The sequence below is a fragment of the Cryptomeria japonica genome, chromosome 7 (genome assembly GCF_030272615.1).
Source record: "Cryptomeria japonica chromosome 7, Sugi_1.0, whole genome shotgun sequence".
Taxonomy (NCBI): domain Eukaryota; kingdom Viridiplantae; phylum Streptophyta; class Pinopsida; order Cupressales; family Cupressaceae; genus Cryptomeria; species Cryptomeria japonica.
Window position 1 is genome coordinate 861,729,379 of NC_081411.1, and position 20,604 is coordinate 861,749,982.

Sequence of the window (20,604 nt, forward strand, 5' to 3'; positions counted from 1 at the left end):
CTATCTTTTGAGGTTCCTCAATATATTCTTGTTGGATGTTTCGACTTGACCATTGCCTTATGGGTAATATGGGGTGGAAAATGGTGTTGGATATGAAACTTCTCATAGAGTTCACGAACATCTTGATTTTTGAAAGGAAGCCTATTATCTGTGATGATGGACATGGGTACACCATACCGACAAATGATGTAGTTGAGGATGAATGAGGTGATCTGCTTGCCGGTGACTTGGGTGAGTGGAACAACTTCGATCCACTTGGTGAAGTACTCTATAGCGGTAATGATAAATTTATGACTATTGGATGAAGATGGATGGATTTTACCCACAAGGTCAAGTGCCCATTTGATGGGAAAGGCTTGGGATAGACTAGCCTAGTCTATGCTCTTTGATCCTCTTCTTGGATCACCAGGTGTTCCAACCACACCCTAGCATCTCTAGGACCTCCCTTGCTTGTGGGTTCCCCTGACCTTTCCTAGTCCACCCACCAACAACAAGTGATTCTTCTCCTAGGCTCTCACCTACTCACAAGCTTCAAAAACCCTTACATAGGCTTATAAGGGTTTAACTCTTCCTACACCTTCTCAGGTCCTAGCAAGGATAGGACAGGTCTTTAAGATGTTTCTGCCACCACTCATGTTCCCCCAAGAGGTTTTGATATTCCTTCTTGTTACTGATTTCACTATTTTTCTTTTTTCCTACAAAATAGGGCTACAAGGAATGAGCCCCTATTAGGCCTCCATTCCGGACTTTTAGGGCTTCCACCTGCAAATGATGCCAAAACTTGGAAAACTTCCCAAAGGGAATACTATTCATTTGTCAAAAGCTCAAGGATTTTCCTGATTTTGGGACCCTAAGTGTCTGTACACTGCCCTAGGTGAAATTAAGGGTTTTTAAGGGTTTTTTAGGCCTGCTAGGGACACAGAGATGGTTTGCTATCTTTACCACCTTGTTTGGATTGGTGGAAGCTCCTCCTTCTCACCAATGATTCTCCACACACCCCTCTTCAACTCCTCTAAAGGGTGCCTCCTTCCTTTTCCTTCCTTTCTCTCACAGACCTCTACAACCTTGACCCTTCCTAGTCGGGCACAGTCCAGTCTCGCCTAGGAGTGGGTCTTTAAAGGGTTTTCCTACATTTTCTAGGGCCCTGCTTCCTCTGAGATACTATATAGGGTCTTTAATCCTATACCTCATGGTTTCATGGTGTTTGCACAATGGGGATAGGAGTTACCAACCCATTTTCACAAAACAGTCCAAAACTGGACAGTGAAGAAGAAATTACAAAATATTTACAAAGCACACAAAACCTGCAAAACAAACCTGATCTAAATGCTCAAAATGAAAGTATTAACACTGAACAAGACTCTCAACATAGTTTAGTTTCTAGAACAATCTATTATCAATCCTTCAATGCTCCATTTGTGCCGACCAGCAACAAAAACTCAGTCACAGTCAAGGTGTTTCTCCTTTGGCCGTACAATCTGACATCTAACCACTCATTTTAGGGTTTACAATAATTTATAATGTCTTTTCCTCAATTTGTGTGCCAAGGTTAGGGTTCCCAACGCCAAGCTAAGGCTATGACCAATTTGGTGGAAACGTTGTTTAGCAACTTTGAAAAGTTGTCATGAAACTTTTTGCAACTTTTAAGCAACTTTTGTAATGTTGCTTTTCTTGGCTTTTAGGCCTTTATTAGGCTATCCTCTGGACACAACCATGCCAAAAGGACCCCAAACTCATCAATTGGCTCAAATTCCCTCAACTCCAAGAGAAAACTCAACCTAGACTTGTGAACCTAGGACCTAAACTAGGACCTAAACAAAACCAATGAGCTCTTGGCTCTTATTATATTTACATGGGTTCATAAAGAAGCAAAATCACAACAAAATCAAATGGTGGGAGACCTTAGAAGGGTGCTCCTACACCATACTCCCCCTCTGCACAAAACTAAGGAACTAGGGGAGAGATAAGAGTTGGATCAATAACAAGTCTCTTGAACCTACCCTCTTCAACCCAAGTGGCTTCAGACTCAGGTTGACCTGCCCACTTCACCAAGTGTTCCATGTAGACCTAGTGTCTAGTAGACTTCTTCACCCTTGACTCCAAGATCTACTCTGCTATGGGCTGCTTCACTTGAGGCAAGACATTCACATCTAAGTCCTACAACACCTTGGCTTGATTCTTAGTCTGCCCTGCTATTTCACCTTTGTATAATATCAGATCAGCAACATTGAAGACTAGTGATATAACCAAATCTGAAGGAAGATCCACCTTGTAGGCATTCTCACCATATTTGGACAGAATTTTACAAGGTCCTACCCTCTTCATTTGCATCTTAGTAGGCATGCCGCTTTTCATTCTAGCTTTGCTTAAATGGACCATCACATAGTCACCCACTTTGAACTGAACCTCTCTCCTTTTCTCATCCACTTTAGCTTTCAATTTTTGAGTAGACTCTAGGATGGCTCTCTTGACCTGTTCTTCTACTTCCTTGATCGTTTGGGTGATGTCCTCTGCTTGTCCACTCTTCATCTCTATTGAACCAAGTTCTCTTAGTTCACACACCCCTCTAGGGTGTCTACCATAGACAACCTCAAAAGGACTCCTTCGAGTGGTCCTATTTACACTATCATTGTAGGCATACTTAGCTTGTGGAATAACTAGATCCCAAGTCTGTCCATACTCCTTGGTTAGACACCTCAGCAAGTTTCCTAACACCCTGTTAATGACTTTAGTTTGACCATCAGTTTGTGGATGGTAAGTTGAGCTAAATGATAGATTAGTTCCTAGTCTTCTCCATAAGGTTTGCCAAAAATGGCCCATGAACTTGCTATCCCTATTTGAAACAATACTTAATGGGAGTCCATGAATCCTTACAATCTCCTTAAAGAAGAGATGTGAAATATAAGTAGCATCATGAGTAGTTCTACATGGAATGAAGTGGCTCATCTTAGAAAACCTATCTACTACCACATAGATGCTATCCATACATGTCTTTGTCTTGGGGAGTCCTACCACAAAGTCCATGCTCACACACTCCCAAGGCCTATTTGGAACCGGTAATGGTTGATAGAGGCCTACATTGCTTGATCCTCCTTTTGCCCTTTAGCACACACCACATTGCTCCACATACCTTCTCACATCCCTTGGCAACCTAGGCCAATAGTGTAGTATCTCTGTACTAGATCCAAAGTTTTATTGATTCCAAAGTGTCCACTTAGGCTTCCATTGTGTTTCTCTTGTATGAGATTTTCTCTCATGGATCCTCTAGGCACACATAACTGATTTCCTTTGAACAAGAGACCATTTTGAAGAGTATAATCTACATACTCACCATGAAAATGATTCTCAAACTCCTTTCAGACCTTGTAGGCTGATGAGAAGTCTTTATCTTCTTCATAGAGATCCTTGAAACCTTCTATCCCTATGCTCTGCAATTGCAATTCTTGGACAGTCAATAACTTTCGGCTTAAAGCATCTGCCACCTTGTTGAGCTGCCCCTTTTTATGCTTGATGGTAAAGGTAAAGGATTGGAGGTACTCCATCCACTTCAAATGTCTATTGCTAAGCTTCTCTTGAGTGTTAATGTAACTCAAAGCCTGGTTATCCGCGAACACCACAAATTCTTTTGGGAGTAGGTAATGCCTCCACTTCTTGAGAGACTGAACTAGAGCATACAACTCTAGATCATATGTTGAATACCTCTTCTTTGCCTCATTAAGCTTCTCACTAAAAAATGCCACAAGCCTTCTCTCTTGACTCAAAACACCCCCTACCGACATTCCACTTGCATCACACTCCAATGTAAATAGCTTGTCAAAAGTAGGTAAGAGTAGGATGGGTTTTGTGGCTACTTCTTGCTTCAATAATTGGAATCCTTCATCATCTTGTTCAGTCCATTTGAACTTAGTTTTTAGGCCTCCTTTTATAGTGTCAAGTACTAGTGCACATATGCCACTGAAGTTCCTCACAAACTTTCTATAGAATTGGGCTAAACCATGGAAGCTCCTAACTTCAGTCCCTGTTTTAGGGGCAGGCCAATTCAAGATTGCCTCCACTTTGCTTGGGTCCATCTTCAAGGTTCCCTTAGACACCACAAACCCCAAGTAGACTAACTCTTGCTTCAAGAACTCACATTTCTCTAAGTTGATTGCCAACTTCTCTTCATGCAACCTCTCTAGTACTAACCTCAAATTTTCAAGGTGCTCCTCTTTGGTTCTGCTTTAGATGAGTATGTCATCTAAGTACACCACCACAAATCTGCCTGTGAAGTCCTTCAACTCCTCATTCATCAACCTCATGAAGGTTCTTGGGGCATTGGTAAGTCCAAATGGCATCACAAGCCATTCATACAACCCTTCTGTGGTCTTAAAAGCGGTCTTCCACTCATCACCCTCCTTAATCCTAATTTGATGATAACCACTTTTAAGGTCCAACTTAGTAAAATACGTGGAACCCCCTAAACAGTCCATCAAATCCTCTATTCTAGGAATTGGGAATCTGTACCTTATAGTGATCCTATTTATTGCCCTTGAATCAGTGCAAAGTCTCCACTTGCCTCCCTTCTTTGATGCTAGCACTATCGGGACTGCACATGGGTAGATGCTCTTCTTGATCAGTCCTTGATCCAACAACTCCTGCACTTGCCTTGCCACCTCCTTGTTTTGATCAAGTGTGATCTTATATGCTGCTTTATTGGGCAGGGATGCACCGGGTACAAAGTCTATTTGATGGCTTATAGACCTTCTTGGTGGAAGTGTTGCAGGTGCTATTTGCTTTACCTCCTTAGGTACCCATGTCTGCAACTTACCTTCCTCCTCCTTTGGCTTCACAAAGACGGCACATCCCACTACCTCCTCTTCATGCAGCAGGTGTAAGAACTATTTACCGGTGTTAAGTAAGACACTAGGTGTTCTTGAGGTTCCCTCATCATTCTCTGTCAAAGACTAAATCTTAAAGGCTCTGTTGTCCTTCTTTAAGGAAATGGAGTTCTCCTCTCCATCATAGATCACCTTCCTATCAAATTTCCAGGGTCTACCTAGTAGCAGATGACAAGCATCCATGGGTAGCACATCACAAAGGATCTTGTCCCTTTACCCTCCAATAGAAAACTCCACCCAAGCCTATTCATTGACAAGCACACTCTGCTCTTGATTCAACCATGTCACCTTGTAAGGATTAGTGTGGGGTATCTTTGTGAGTTTCAACTTCTTGGCTGCCTCATCTGATATGATGTTATCAGTTGACCCTGAATCAACTATCACCTTGCAGACCTTACCAAGGATTTTTCATTTCACCCTAAACAATGCTCTCCTATGCTTAGGTTCATCCTTAACCGACTGTCTTATCAAGACCCTATTCAACATCAGATTTTCTCCAATTTTTGATTCAATATGGTCTACCTCAGGTGTTTTGCTGCTTGATGTGTCTTCATGGGCATAATTAACCCTCTTTCCATTGTTTGATGAGGTAGGCTTGTTAGGGCATCTATAGGTCGGGTGTCCCAATTGACCATAATTATATCATTTCATGGTTGCAAAGTAGGAATTACCCCTGCTAGTACCTCTACCCCTATTTGGACCTCCTTGTGCACCTCTTCCTCTAGAATGGCCTCCTCTGAGATTGGTTTCATTTTTATGCTTAGTCAACTTGGACTCTCCTTGGTTCCTTTGCTCATTTGCCTTGCTTTGGTAACCACCTCGGTGACTCGTTTGATCTCTACCTCTGCCTCTACCCCTGTTGTTGGAGTCTCCCTTCTTTTTGTTCCTCTCTTCCTCCTTAGCAGCAAGCTCATGACACTTTTGGATAGTGGTAGGAGTCCATAGGCTTATCGCCTCTTGGATGTTCCACTTTAGGCCACTTAGATACCTAGCCACCTTGATAGATTCCTCTTCTTGGACTTTGGATCTAAGAAAAAGATTTTGAAACTCCTCTATGTAAGAGGACACATCAAGATCTTTTTGCTTCAATCCCTGTCTTTTCTTATGAAGTTGGACTTCATAATCTTCTGGCAATTAGTTCTCCTTGATCTTACTCACCATGGCCTTCCAGTTTGCAATAGGTAGCTTCCCCATGCTGATTCTCTCCTCTTGCAGGTACTTCCACCATGTCAAGGCTGCTCCCCTTAGTCTTGATTTTGCAACCTTAACCTTTTGGGCTTCTGTCACACCTTCACACTCAAAATGGTTCTCCATAGCCTCAATTCATTTCATGACGGTGTCAATATCCATCCTTCCACTGAAAAGTGGCAATCCTTCAAAAGATTTTGTATTCAAAGCCTTAATGGCCTTTACAAAAGGTTCTTCATTGATTAAGGGGTCTAGTTCAGGTATGATTCCATCTATATCAATATCTTTCTTGCCTCTATCATTGGTGTCCACACCCCAAAGTTCTTGTGCCCTCTGATCAACCACTTCTTGCAGCTTGCCCCTTATCTCACTCATAGCATCTTCAAGGAGTCTATTTTTCTCTTTTTGTTCTTCTACCTCCCTAGCTAGCTCTGCATTGGTGACCATTATGTTCTCCCCTACTGATTCACCAGAATATAGAGACATGCACGGTCCACCAAATCTTTAACAGGCTCTGATACTAATCTGATGGGAAAGGCTTGGGATAGACTAGCCTAGTCTATGCTCTTTGATCCTCTTCTTGGATCACCAGGTGTTCCAACCACACCCTAGGGTCTCTAGGACTTCCCTTGCTTGTGGGATCCACTGACCTTGCCCAATCCACCCACCAACAACAAGTGATTCTTCTCCTAGGCTCTCACCTACTCACAAGCTTCAACAACCCTTACATAGGCTTATAAGGGTTTAACTCTTTGTACACCTTCTCAGGTCCTAGCAAGGATAGGACAGGTCTTTAAGATATTTTTTCCACCACTCATATGCCCCCAAGAGGTTTTGACATTCCTTCTTGTTACCGATTTCACTATTTTTCTTTTTTCCTACAAAATAGGGCTACCTGGAATGAGCCCCTATTAGGCCTCCATTTTGGACTTTTAGGGCTTCCACCTACAAACGATGCCAAAACTTGGAAAAATTCCCAAAGGGAATACTATTCATTTGTCAAAAGCTCAAGGATTTTCCTGATTTTGGGACCCTAAGTGTCTGTACACTGCCCTAGGTGAAATTAAGGGTTTTTAAGGGTTTTTTAGGCCTGCTAGGGACACAGAGATGGTTTGCTATCTTTACCACCTTGTTTGGATTGGTGGAAGCTCCTCCTTCTCACCAATGATTCTCCACACACCCCTCTTCAACTCCTCTAAAGGGTGTCTCCTTCCTTTTCCTTTCTTTCTCTCACAGACCTCTACAACCTTGACCCTTCCTAGTCGGGCACAGTCCAGTCTCGCCTAGGAGTGGGTCTTTAAAGGGTTTTCCTACATTTTCTAGGGCCCTGCTTCCTCTGAGATACTATAAAGGGTCTTTACTCCTATAACCTATGGTTTCATTGTGTTTCCACAATAGGGATAGGAGTTACCAACCCATTTTCACAAAACAGTCCAAAACTGGACAGTGAAGAAGAAATTACAAAATATTTACAAAGCACACAAAACCTGCAAAACAAACCTGATCTAAATGCTCAAAATGAAATTATTAACACTAAACAAGACTCTCAACATAGTTTAGTTTCTAGAACAATCTATTATCAATCCTTCAATGCTCCATTTGTGCCGATTGGCAACAAAAACTCAATCAAAGTCAAGGTGTTTCTCCTTTGGTCGTACAATCTAACATCCAACCACTCATTTTAGGGTTTGCAACAATTTATAATGTCTTTGCCTTGGTTTTTGTTCCAAGGTTAGGGTTCCCAACGCCAAGCTAAGGTTATGACCAATTTGGTGGAAAAGTTGCTGAGCAACTTTGAAAAGCTGTCATGTAACTTTTTGCAACTTTTAAGCAACTTTTGCAATGTTGCTTTTCATGGCTTTTAGGCCTTTATTAGGCTATCCTCTAGACACAACCATGCCAAAAGGACCCCAAACTCATCAATAGGCTCATATTCCCTCAACTCCAAGAGAAAACTCAACCTAGACTTGTGAACCTAGGACCTAAACAAAACCAATGAGCTCTTGGCTCTTATTATATTTACATGGCTTCATAAAGAAGCAAAATCACAACAAAATCAAATGGTGGGAGCCCTTAGAAGGGTTCTCCTGCACCACCATTGACAAAAGGGCCATGGTGTTGTGATAGGTTGTAATTCCTATGCTGGGGCATGCATAATATCTCTATGAACTTGGCACATCTTGCACTTTTTGACAGAGTAATAGGAGTCTTTTTCCATGGAAGGCCAATAGTATCCGACTGGCATGATTTTCTTTGCTAGTGAAAGACCGCTTGAGTAAGCCCCGCAAATTCCTTCATGTAACTCTTCCAAGGCTTTTGTTATCTCACCTTGTTCCAAACATCGAAGGAGAGTACCATCAAGACTTCGTCTGTATAGGGTTTTGGCAATGATGGTGTATCTAGCAGTTTGGTAGATAAAGGTTTTTCATTGGTTAGGGGGAAGTGTGTGGTCACGTAAGTAAGTGAAAAAATCACCGTACCATGGGGAGTTGGAACTAGTAAGGTGACTCATCATTTCAAATTCTGGGATATCATAAGTGTGGATCCAAAGTTGTTCCACCAAGAACTCATAACGTGTCGAATTTTGTGGAAGATCCAGGAGAGATGCAATTGTAGCCATTGCGTCGGCAGCTCGATTCTGATCTCTTGGTACTTCCTCAAATGTGATAGTTGTAAATAATTCTTTGAAACTATCTACCATCCTTTTGTACGACATGAGCTTATCATCCTTTGTTTGGTATTCATCAGTGACTTGTTGGATAACTAGTTGGGAATCTCCATATACTTGTAGCTCTTTTAGATTCCATTGTGTGGCCATTCGAAGTCCTGTGATCAAGGCTTCATATTCTGCTATATTATTTGTGCATGGGAAAGTGAGTCTGTAGGACTTCAGGATGTTGTCACCTTGAGGTGTGATTAAAATAATACCTGCCCCCGAGCCATGTCTGGTGTATGAGCCATCAAAATATAGCTTCCAGGGTTGTGTAGTTGTGATCATGAAAATTTCTTCATCTGGAAAGTTGGAAATAAGAGGATGGTCGCCTTTGAGTGGTGCATCAACCAACTGATCTACAATAACCTTTCCCTTGATAGATTTGTGGTCCACATACTCAATATAAAATTCACTCAGAATCATAACCCATTTGGCCAAGCGGCTTGTCAATGTTGCCTTGATGAGTAGGTACTTGAGTGGATCTATATTGGAAATAAGTTGTACCTTGTGCATTAACTTGTAGTGCCTTAATTTTTTGGCTGCCAAGATAACTGTTAGGCAAGCTCATTCAATATGTGTGTAATTGAGTTCATAGCCTACCAGTATTCGAGAGATGTAGTAGACAATACATTCTTTTCCTTCTGCATTATGTTGTGACAACAATACTCCTAATGTTGTGGTTGGAGCTAAAATGTACAACAATAGAGGTCTACTTGGATCTGGTGGAATCAACAATGGTGTATTCATTAGGTAGTCTTTAAGCATTTGGAATGCTTGCTAGCATTTTGCATCCCATTGAAAGCAGATATTTTTATGTAACAAATGGGTGAAGGGATGACATTTATCAGCTAATTGTGCGATGAATCACCAAATGGATTGTAGCCGCCCTTGTAATGTCCTCAATTGACTGATGTTATTTGGAGGTGGCATGTCCATGATTGCCTTGACTTTCGTAGGATCTACCTCAATGCCTTTACTTGACACAATGTATCCTAAGAGCTTCTCAAAAGTTACTCCAAAGACACATTTTTTTGGATTGAGACGGACATGGTATTGTTCTAATCTATTGAAGATTTTATCCAGTACTACAAGATGACCCTCTCTTGTTAATGGTTTGGCTAGTAAATCATCCATATAATCTTCCATTATGGTTTGCATCATGTCATGGAAGATAGTAGTCATGGCTCTTTGATATGTTTTCCCTGCATTCTTTAGACCAAATGGCATTACATTCCAACAGTATGTTCCCCATGGACACGCAAAAGCAATTTTGTGTTGATCCTTTGGAGCAATTTTAATCTGGTTATATCCTGAAAAGCCATCCATAAGTGAAAGCATTGCATGACCTATTGTTAGATCGACAATCATGTCGATGTTTGGTAAGGGTAAGTCATCTTTAGGACATGCCTTTTTTAAATCTCTAAAATCCGTACAAATAAAGATGCCCCCTTTAGGTTTACCAACATGTACAATATTGGAGATCCACTCTGCATAATCAATTGGTCTGATGAAACCAACATCCAAGAGATTTTTAAGTTTAGCCTTAACAAGAACAACAATCTGTGGGTGCATCTTTCTAAGCTTTTGTTTGACAGGTTTACCTCCTTCTGCTACAGTGTGGTGATGCATGACTAAATCTAGATCTAAGCCAGACATGTCTGCATAAGACCATGCAAAGTTGATTTGGTCCTTCTGGAAGAATTCCACAAATTTTGGTTGTTCTTCAGGAGTTAATATTGATTCCAAATGTATCTTGTGAGGAGTCTCAGGAGTTCCCACATTGAATTCTTTTGTTTCTTCTATTAGGATGGTTTATCTCTCCCGATTTATACTAAAGGGGAGGATGTCAAACCTTTCATCCTCAGGCATCTCTGAGAGGTTTTCACCTTTGGATACACTCTTTGTTTTTACTCTTTTGGGATCAAAAAGTGCCACCGTGTGGTTTTCACTAGAAGATCCATGCTTTCGTGTAATATTTTTGCAGCTGAAAGGTTTGGCATCTACCCTAAAGTATGTTGCGTTGTTAAGTTCAATGGAAAACCCAGCTTATGATCCCAACTTGGTATGCTATGCCGTAATTCTAGAGAGTCTATGAGTGCCTCATCATTTTGGAAATGGTCAAGGCATGGGGGATTTGGCTAGTTCCATTCAATGAGTACGAGATGAATGATAAGCATTACTTCATTGATTAAGTTGAGTTCATAGGAGGCATAAGTGAGGGTTAATACGGAGGAATGAAATTCATCGATGTTACTCTCCTTGTCAAATTCAGACGTAGGATTTAATGTAGAGCCTGTGGAAGTTGCTTCTAGCTTAGGAACCCAAAAAGTTTTAATCCATGCTTCTCCATAAACTGGTATATCCTTACAAGGTGGAGGGGGTGATGTTTCTTCCTCGTCTGAAGTATTTAAATGCACTGAATCCCATTCTCACTCATGTGAGTCTGTCTCAGAATCACTCTCTAGCATCTAATTGGTGTACCAAGCTGGGATGTCTTTTGAATTGAATAGTGCATTAGTTACTAGCTTATGTACTTTTGGAGGTGGGATTGTTGGTGTTGCTGGTGTTGTTGATGTTGTTGGTGGGGTTATTGGTGTTGATGGTGGGGTTGTTGGTGTTGTTGGTGGGGTTGTTGGTGTTGCAGATATAGTCAAGGATTGCATCCTTGGAGTAATTGGCTGATACACGGGTTTGCTAGGTTTTCCTTTGAATCAAAGCTTGGGAAGAGGTTGTCTTTGAAAACCTACTCCAGTTCTATCTCTTGGTTTCAACCCCAGTTGTAAGGGCTCTTGTTGTCTTTGTTTGCAAGGTCCCAAAGCACTATGGCCATCATAGCCCATTCTTTGCATTATAGTGAATCCTTTGCCATATTTGTTAGTGGGGAGCTTAGCCTTCAGGATTTCTTTATTGGGAGGGTCGGTGTAGATCCATTCTACCAAGTCTTCATCCATGTTTTTCTCCTCTTGACTTTTACAAGGGGTGAATTGTGCCAAAGTGAAAGTTCTTTTGGCTAGTGGTGTTTGAAGTAAATCTTGGGGTTTGCCATGAGTTCTAGGGGATGTGAGTAACTGCCCAACACAAAAGAGTTGGCTAAGATTATATTCCCTGGGACCTTCCTCAACCATTTTCATTTTCAATTTCTCCTATTTTGGTGTAGGGGTTGTTAAGCTAGAAAGAGAGGTTGGATTAACATATGATGAGGAAGAGATAGCTTCTTTGTTGTTAGGTACGGTGATCTCTGGCTGATGATGAATATTATTACAATATGCAAATGGATTAGTATCACTGAGGATTGTAATTTCTACCCCATTATGTGGGAACTTGATACATTGGTGATAGGTATATAGGATTGCTTGCATGGCATGTATCCAAGGTGTCCCTAACAAGAGATTGTATGGCAAAGGAAGGTCTAGAACTTGGAAAACTATATGCTTCACCACTAGCCCAACCCTAATGTATAATATAACAGCTCCTCTAGAAGAACGTTTTGCATCATCATATGCTTTGATGGTTATTTTCTTGCTGACATCCACTGATTCTACTGCATAACCCAATGCTATGACTAATTGAAAGGTGCATATGTTTAAGCCATCTCCATTGTCAATCAACACTCACTTGATTCTATGTTGGTTTACAAATCCTTGAATATGAAGGGATGCATTATGGGGTTGTTGGAAGGATATGTTGTCACTTTCGGTAAAAGTGAAACATGGTGATGATTTTAGACTACCAACCATGGCTTGAAACTAATTTGTGTTGAGGTTGGTGGGGACAGATGCTTCTTGGAGAGATTGATCCAAGATTGTTTTATGTGAGGGGGATAATAGTAAAATCTCTAATATGGAAATGAGGGTTGGCATCTTATCCAATTTCTCTACAAGATTATATTGTTTAGGGAGGGGTGTCGCTCCCTGTGGTGTCACTCCTTGTGGTGTTTCTTGAATAGTAATCTTTCTACAATGTGTAACAACGTTGCATGTAGGATTTTGATCTTTTATGGTAAGAGTTTCAACTCATTCATCTGCATCATAAAGATGATTCATAGTATAATTGTATGCAACTTGTGTGTAATTGGTTGTGGTATATGTGTTTCTCCCTGAGGTGGAAGGACCCCTTTGATCATGTGATGGAAGTGTATTCTTGAACATTAGGTGATCATTATTGGATGTTTTAGGATCATGTCTTTCAATTTCAATTTCTCCTCTATGAATAAGATCCTGAACAAGATCTTTTAGTCGATGACAATTACTTGTCTTATGTCCTCTTCCTTGGTGAAATTCACAATGTTCATGATCTCGCCACCATGGAGGCTTGACTTGAGGCTCATAATTGGATGTTTCCAGTAAGGTCACAAGATTGGAGGATATTAATTGTCATAATATCGTTTCAATAGGTTCCCCTAAGGGTTTATATGTACGTTTTGGCTTGTAGTTTTGTTGCTTTTGTTTTGGTTCCTCTTGTTGTGCATGCGACCTTGATTTTGTGAATTATTGATGGTGTTGTTGTTAGGAAGGGGATTTTGTCCTGCAAACATGACCACAGGTTGTGCAATTTTTACTGTTCTTGCGTCTACTATCTCATCATTAACAACGTTCTTGTTTTTGTTCCAAAATTTTGGTTTGTCGCTATTATAATGGGGACGAGGACCATCTTTGGGTTCATTATAAATTTTGATAAGTCCCTTTTTGATGAGGGCTCTTTCACATTTTAGCCCTTGAGTGATCATTTCTTCAAAGGATTTTGTGCCCTTCATGTCCAAATGAAATTCCATTTCATCATTTAAGTTGGAATTGAATATTTCCACTAATTCTTGCTTAGGTAGATGAAGAGAGTGTCTACTAGAAAATTGTCTCCACCATTGTAGGAAAGTTGAGAACAACTCCCTTGGTTTTTGTTTTGTGTTGCACAAATCTACCATGCTGACATCATGTTCTATGTTGTGTGCATAATGAGCGATGAATTTTTGGACCAGCTCTTCAAATGTTCTAATGCCACCTGGCAGTCATGAAAACCATTGTGTGGTTGTGCCTCCCAAAATTTGAGGAAAGAGGCACATCAGAGATGTGTCCTCATAGGCCACCTCTAAAAAAGCTGAGTGAAATTCTCATACATGGTCCCTAGGATCTCCTTTGCCTCTATATTTTTCAAATTTGGGTGTTTCGAACCCTCAGGGTAAAGGTGGCATAAACATGTTCCTATCAAATGGATAGGGACAAATGTCGTTAAGTGAGAACCGATTGGTCTTCACACAGCTGTTTAGTTGTTGGGCGAGATTTTATACTTGTTACTTCAACATGTCTATTTCTAAAGGAGGAGGAGGAGGAGGAGGAGGATTCCCTTGATGATTAGGGTCATAGCGGAAGTATTCTTTACCTCCTCCACCATCGTGATGGCTATGTTGTATCAAAGTTGGAGGGAAGTTTGGCACCCTCTTGAGCGAGTTTCAAGAAATAAGCATTGGCATTGTTTCTAAGAATTCCATCAAAGAGTCTGTTGAATTTGGGATTATGTTGTGCTCTTTCTTTATCTTTTGGAGTTGGAGTGTTGGGTTCTTCATCATTAGTTCCTCCTCCAAAGGCCTCATGAAAATCATTGAGGTTTTCTTCCTCCTCTTCAATTTCTGGTTGTCAATTTCTCATTGATCTTGTTTGAGCCATGGTTTTAAAAGTTGATGTTTGTGAAAATGACTATGAGGTGGTGAAGAAATGTTTGATGGAAGATAAGTTTTGTGAAATGTTTGGTGGAAGATAAATCTCTAATATTGAAGGTTGGATTGTCAACAGAGTTCTTTGTGAATTGCTTTTGTGTTTTTCAACAAGTTGATGCGATGATGTATAACAAGGTTTGAGATGTGTTACAATCCAAGCTACCTAGCAATGAGAGGATGCACTCATAAACTAGTTTTAACCTATCTATATGTGTAGAAATGCCTTGTAGGATGATTGATCCTAGATGTAGAGACACCTTAAAAATTGATTTGTTGGTTTGTTTAAGAAATATCAAAAAGGACTAAGGACAAGACCTCTTTGTGTTGAGAGTTGAGTGAATTTGTGATGTCTGGATGTGAAAGTGGGTAGAATATGTGTCTCAATAAAAAATTTCCGTTATGAAGGGGGTTTCTACTTCTTCTTCTCTTACAGGGGTTGGTGGTTCCCCTCGAGCTTTGTTGTGTGTGATACATATTTGAGGAAAGAAAGAATGATTGATCTTGCCCCCTTTGTTCTTGTGATAATCAAAAGCTCTATACTGAGTGAAAGCTCTATTTCTCAAAGGCTCTTTGTCAAATTTGTTGGATTTGCCCTGAAGGTACAAGTGCATATGATGCAAGAATACTCTATGTGAGAGAAAGAGTTGTCTATTTATATAGAAAAATTTCCTCTTCTTGATAAAATCCTTTGAACCAATTTGTCTCTTCTTCAATTTGGTCTTTTGATGAAGACTCCTTTTTCTCAAGATATGAGTGATGGTCATACAAAATGATACTTTGTCTCAAGTGTTGATGTAGATTTGTTTTGCAATGTTGTTGTAGATTTTTTGAAAATGTTGATGTAGATTTGTTGTCAATGGATACTTTGTTTCAATTTGTTTTGAATCCATTAACAAGAAAACATAGCAAGCACACAAGCATATAATCTTGCCCTTTTTCAATAAAGGCACAACAAGTGTGGTTCTAAACCAACCCAATCATGAACTTTTTGACCCTTATAAATGTATTTTATGTTCCCAAAGCCTAAAGTCGGCCCAAATTTTTACTAGTCTGAAACAAGATGAAGACAACTCAAACACCTTTTATCCCTAAGGTCATTGCTAGTTGTGATATTTTCAGCCCACATCTTGATATTTCTTTGACTTTGGTACTACATACCTTATGTATCAAATCATGACAGGTAAGGATGTGATATACTAAGTCTTGCATGAGCATAATGGATAGATGATCCCTATGATGGGGGAGTCACCACTTTCATCAAGCTACAAGTAGCCTTTCAAAAATCCCTGTTTCTACTTGAGGAAATATGTATGGTGAGTATCTTGGGAGCAAAACCATCTATGCTCTTGCACTGAATTTTTCACAAATATCCTCAATCAATAGAACGGGTGGGATTCTAAAATAAGAGGTGTCTAGTAATGTTTGATGTCTTTGGACATAAGTTCATTCTGCAGTGAATCACTTAAGAGCCTTGTAACTTGTGGTGGGGCTCATATATCCTTTCGGAAAGTTACATTGTAGGAACAACTACACCCAAGGCTACAACTTTCGCTCTCACCCGATTTCTATAGCGGCTTGAAGGATTTAACGTGCAAGGTCGTTCCCAAGAGTGATGTGTCTCTTGGCGGGCCTCTCTTAAAAATAGAAAATTTAGAGCGTTACTAACACTTTTCTCTTGCACCTAGCACCACGAGAGCCAAGGGAGAGGATAGTGCGTGTTAGAACTGGAACCACTCTACAGATTTGTACAAGCGTGCCAAACACAAAAGACACTTGTTCTTTTTAACCTTTTATTGCAATGTGATCTATTTGCTACTTGGAGATGTTGCTCCAACAGACATGATGTTCTTTTTATCCCACAAAAGCAATTTGTTTTCTAACTAGGAAAGTGAAATCTTGGTCAACAAAATGAAAGCACGTTTTCTTAAAAGAAAATCACTTTTGCAAATAAATGGACAAGTTTGATTGTTCTTTTTAACTTGTGAATAAAAGGTTGATTGTGAATTTTACTATTGCAAGAAATGAAAGATTGTTTGTTCTTTTTAAGCCCAAATTGAAATGTTTTTCCATAACTTGCAAGAAAGCAAATTGATTTGTTGTTCTTTTCACCTTACAATGAGATTCTTTTTAAGCCCAAATGAAGATGTAGTTGATTTGTTTTAAACACCAAACTTAAAATGTGAGGTTCCTTTTACCAAAAATGAAGAAATGTGAATTCTTTTTAACCAACTTTAGAAAAGAAGTTAAAACGAAATTGAAATCCTAAATTAAACTCCTCCAACCTGCAAGAAATCGTTAAAAACCAACAAGTAAACAAGTTAGGAAAATCCAAGATTTGACGTGGGCTTCCACAAGCCTAAGTTTAATTTTTCGGTTAGAATTTTGAGCTCTTTGTTACAAAAGCACTACTCTGTGAGAACACAAAAATGCTACTTTGGACAATAGCGTCGAAGTACTCTCAAAAGCGCAAAACTAATAACAACAGTGCTAAAATATTAACAAAAATGCTAATTTAAAATGTTTGACATAATTAAAGAACTGACAGATAGAGAGCGCAAAAGCGCTAGATTATTACAACAACATTACTTAATTAATAAAAGCGCTAAAACTCTAACTAAAGCACTAAAACTATAACGAAAGCACTAAAACTCTTCTGACAAGGGTGCCAAAACATGAGACAAAATCATTAAAGTGCAACCTATGTGTTAAAATTATAAGAAAATCACAAAAACAAAAGTCAGACTGAAGATCAGAAGGTTGCGTGTTTGATTCACGTCGGGTTCGCCAAATGATGCACGCTAAAAGGGGCACAAGGCTCAAAAGACATATTCAAACGTTAGCAGATTAGTCACAACCAAAACCAAATACGAATGAACCTAAAAACCTTAACATGCACATCAAGAGAGATATAAAGAAAACAACAAGAAGAATACATAAATGAAAAAGGGAAAGAAAACCCCCCAAGATGCTCCAGAAAATGCTCATAGATGCTCCACCCATGTTCCTCTCCTCTCCAAGTCCCACATGAGTGTAGCTCTCAGTTTTTGCACTATTCATGGATGCCATATGAAGATTCAATATGGGTGTGAAAATGAAAACATATGCTTATGCAAGTGTGTATGATTTACTATGAGAAAGCACCTAATTAGTCTATATAAATATTAGTATAATAACAATGCAAATGCTTCTAAATGCTCTCTTTAAAATGACTATAAGTTGGATGCACAAATACTTCTTCTTTTTGATGAAAATGAAGAATGAGAGCTCTTTTTATAGGGGAAATAGGGCAATGGATGGTCAGGATTGAGTGGGCCTGACAAGGGCCAGGATTGATGGGTTTATGATCCATATGATGGCTTTCAACCCAATCCCATGATAATAAATGTCAACATGAGAATGGCTTGAGACGAGAGGTAAGAAGCATTAAATGCTTGAGATGACATGAAGGTTACCCTAGGAGGGTTTGGTTAGGCTTGAGTTAGTGAATAAAACTTTTATCCAATGAATCATGCCTTTATCCAATGGATAAATTCTTGTGCAAGAGTTAGTGAGTTAGTGGGGATAACCATGGTCAAAGCAATAAATGCTTGAAGAGACCCATGAGTTAAATGAGGGTTGAGTTATAGAAAAAGCCTCTAACCATGTGGGTGAGTTGAGTTTAACCATAAATGGTTTAGAAGACTTTGGGGGTTAACTTGTTGAGGGATAAAAAGCCTTTAATGCATTTCAAACACTTTGGAGGCTTTTGAGAAGTGAATTCTCTTTGCTTAGGAATGTGACAATAATTAGGGAGGGGGATTAGGATAATTTGAAATGGATTAGAAGAATCTAGAAGGGGTTTAGGATGCAAGTGGGTTTGGTGGGTGAGAGAAAATAGGATTTTATTAAGAAATAAATTCTACTTATTGTTGCAACTTGCACAAATATGTTTTATTCATTTAATTAATTGGTTAGAGTATGTTTTAATGAATTAATTTAGATAAATTCAATAATTTATTTAATTAATAGAAGAAGAGGTTTAAGATGAATTAATTAAATATCAATTTAATTAATTGTTGATTGATAGTTAAATAATCAAATAAATATTAAATATTCATTTAATTAAGTGGACAGATTTATGTGTCTACATTATTATGTGTGCAAAAAAATTTAGTTTCCATAATTTTTGCTCATTTTTTACACATAGTATCAGTGCGTTGAAAATCTTGTGCCTATGCATTTCAAGTTGGTTTGAAAAACCTTGTGTAGCAAAAAAAAATCTAAGAGCTACTTGCAAAGTGAGGGTGTTTCTCCGTCCTTAAAGTTTAGTGAGTTTAGAAAATTTAGTTTTGGTCTCTAAAATCATTGAGTCTAAGGTGATGATTTAGAATTTAGATTTTTTAGGTTTTGTTTTTAATGCATCGTGCCTATGCCTTTCAAGTTGGTTTGAAAAACCTTGTGTAGCATGAAAAAATCTAAGATCTACTTGCAAAGTGAGGGTGTTGCTCCGTCCTTAAAGTTTAGTGAGTTTAGAAATTTTAGTTTTGGTCTCTAAAATCATTGAGTCTAAGGTGATGATTTAGAATTTAGATTTTTAGGTTTTATTTTTAACGCATTGTCTCTTAGACTTCTTTATTTGTTTGTAGGTGTGTGCGGGAAAAGCGGGTCGATAGAACTCAAAATGCGAAAAACGGAGCTCTATGGAGCCTTGCTCACACACACACAGGACTTCTTGGTGCAAGCTATGGAGTCATGAAGTATAACTTAGCTTCCCAAGGTTGGTCTCATGGTTCTCTATCTTACACGGTCCCTAAAACCAATGTTTTTGCTCTTAGATCACTGAGCAAAATGGTTTAGGGATGGCAAATGCAAGAACGAGGGATGCTTTTGATAGATTTTAGAATGAGATACATCCTAAACTATGCATGATTCTAGAAATGCAATAAACTAGATTATAAGATGACAAGGTTAGTATAAATACTATCCTAACATGATATATTAGTCCATGATTGAGCTAAATGATAAAGAAAGTATTCTAAACATGCATATTTAGACTAATTCCTAGTTAAAGAGAGGTTAAAATGATGAGCATAAAAATGATATATAAAAGCTTGAATGTATTTGAGCATAAGTGTGATACTACAAACTTGGATTGATCTCCCAAAATGGAGGAATGAGAGCTCTATTTATAGCAAAAACAGGGCAATGGATGGTCAGGATTGAAAGAGTTGATCAAGGGTTGAGTTTGAAAGTTGGGGATCCATGTTTGCAATTTGTACCAATGAAATGGTGACAAGTGTCAACATAGGGTTGGGTTGAGAGAAGGGCTTGGAGGCATTAAATGCCGGAGAAGACCTTATAGTTATCTAGAGATAAGAGTTAAGCTTAAGTTAGGCTTACCCATTGGATTAAGAGTTAATCCAAGGATAAACTCTTGTGCAAATGATTAAGAGATAATCATGGTCAAAGCATTAAAGGCTTGATGAGACCCTTGGGTTGGATGACGGTTAAGTTAGGCAAAAAATCTGTAACCATGTAAGAGGGTTGAATTAACCATTAATGGTTTGGGAGACTTTGGAAAATTAAGTGGTTGAAGACTTGAAGCCTTTAATGTTTATCAAAGACTTTAAGGTTTTGAGAAGTGACTTCCCTTTGCTTGGGGATGTGAGAAAGTTTAGAAGATGGGTTAGGCTAATTAGAAATGATTAGAAGAGTCTAGAAGGGATTAGAAATAGGTTTTAGGAAGCAAGTGGGAAATGTAGGAGAATGCAAGTGGATGGAGGGATAATAGGATTTAATTGAAATAAAGTTAATTTTATTCAATTTGGTTGCAATTTGGGGAAATTAAATAAATTAGATTTATTTAATTTAGGATAACTATTTAATTAAATTTGAATTTAATTAAAAGTGGATAGGGGGGGATTTAATTGAATAAAATGATTTATTCATTAAATGGTAAAAAGAAGTCTAGTGAATTTAATTTAAATAAATTGAGTAATTTACTTAATTAAATAGAGGAATGCGGGTAATTTAATTAAATTGGATTTAATTAAATAGAGAAATGAACATAAAATATTCATTTAGGAATATGGTCATTTTTATACGTCTACATTTTGCCCCTCTTTGAAGTGACATGTGTG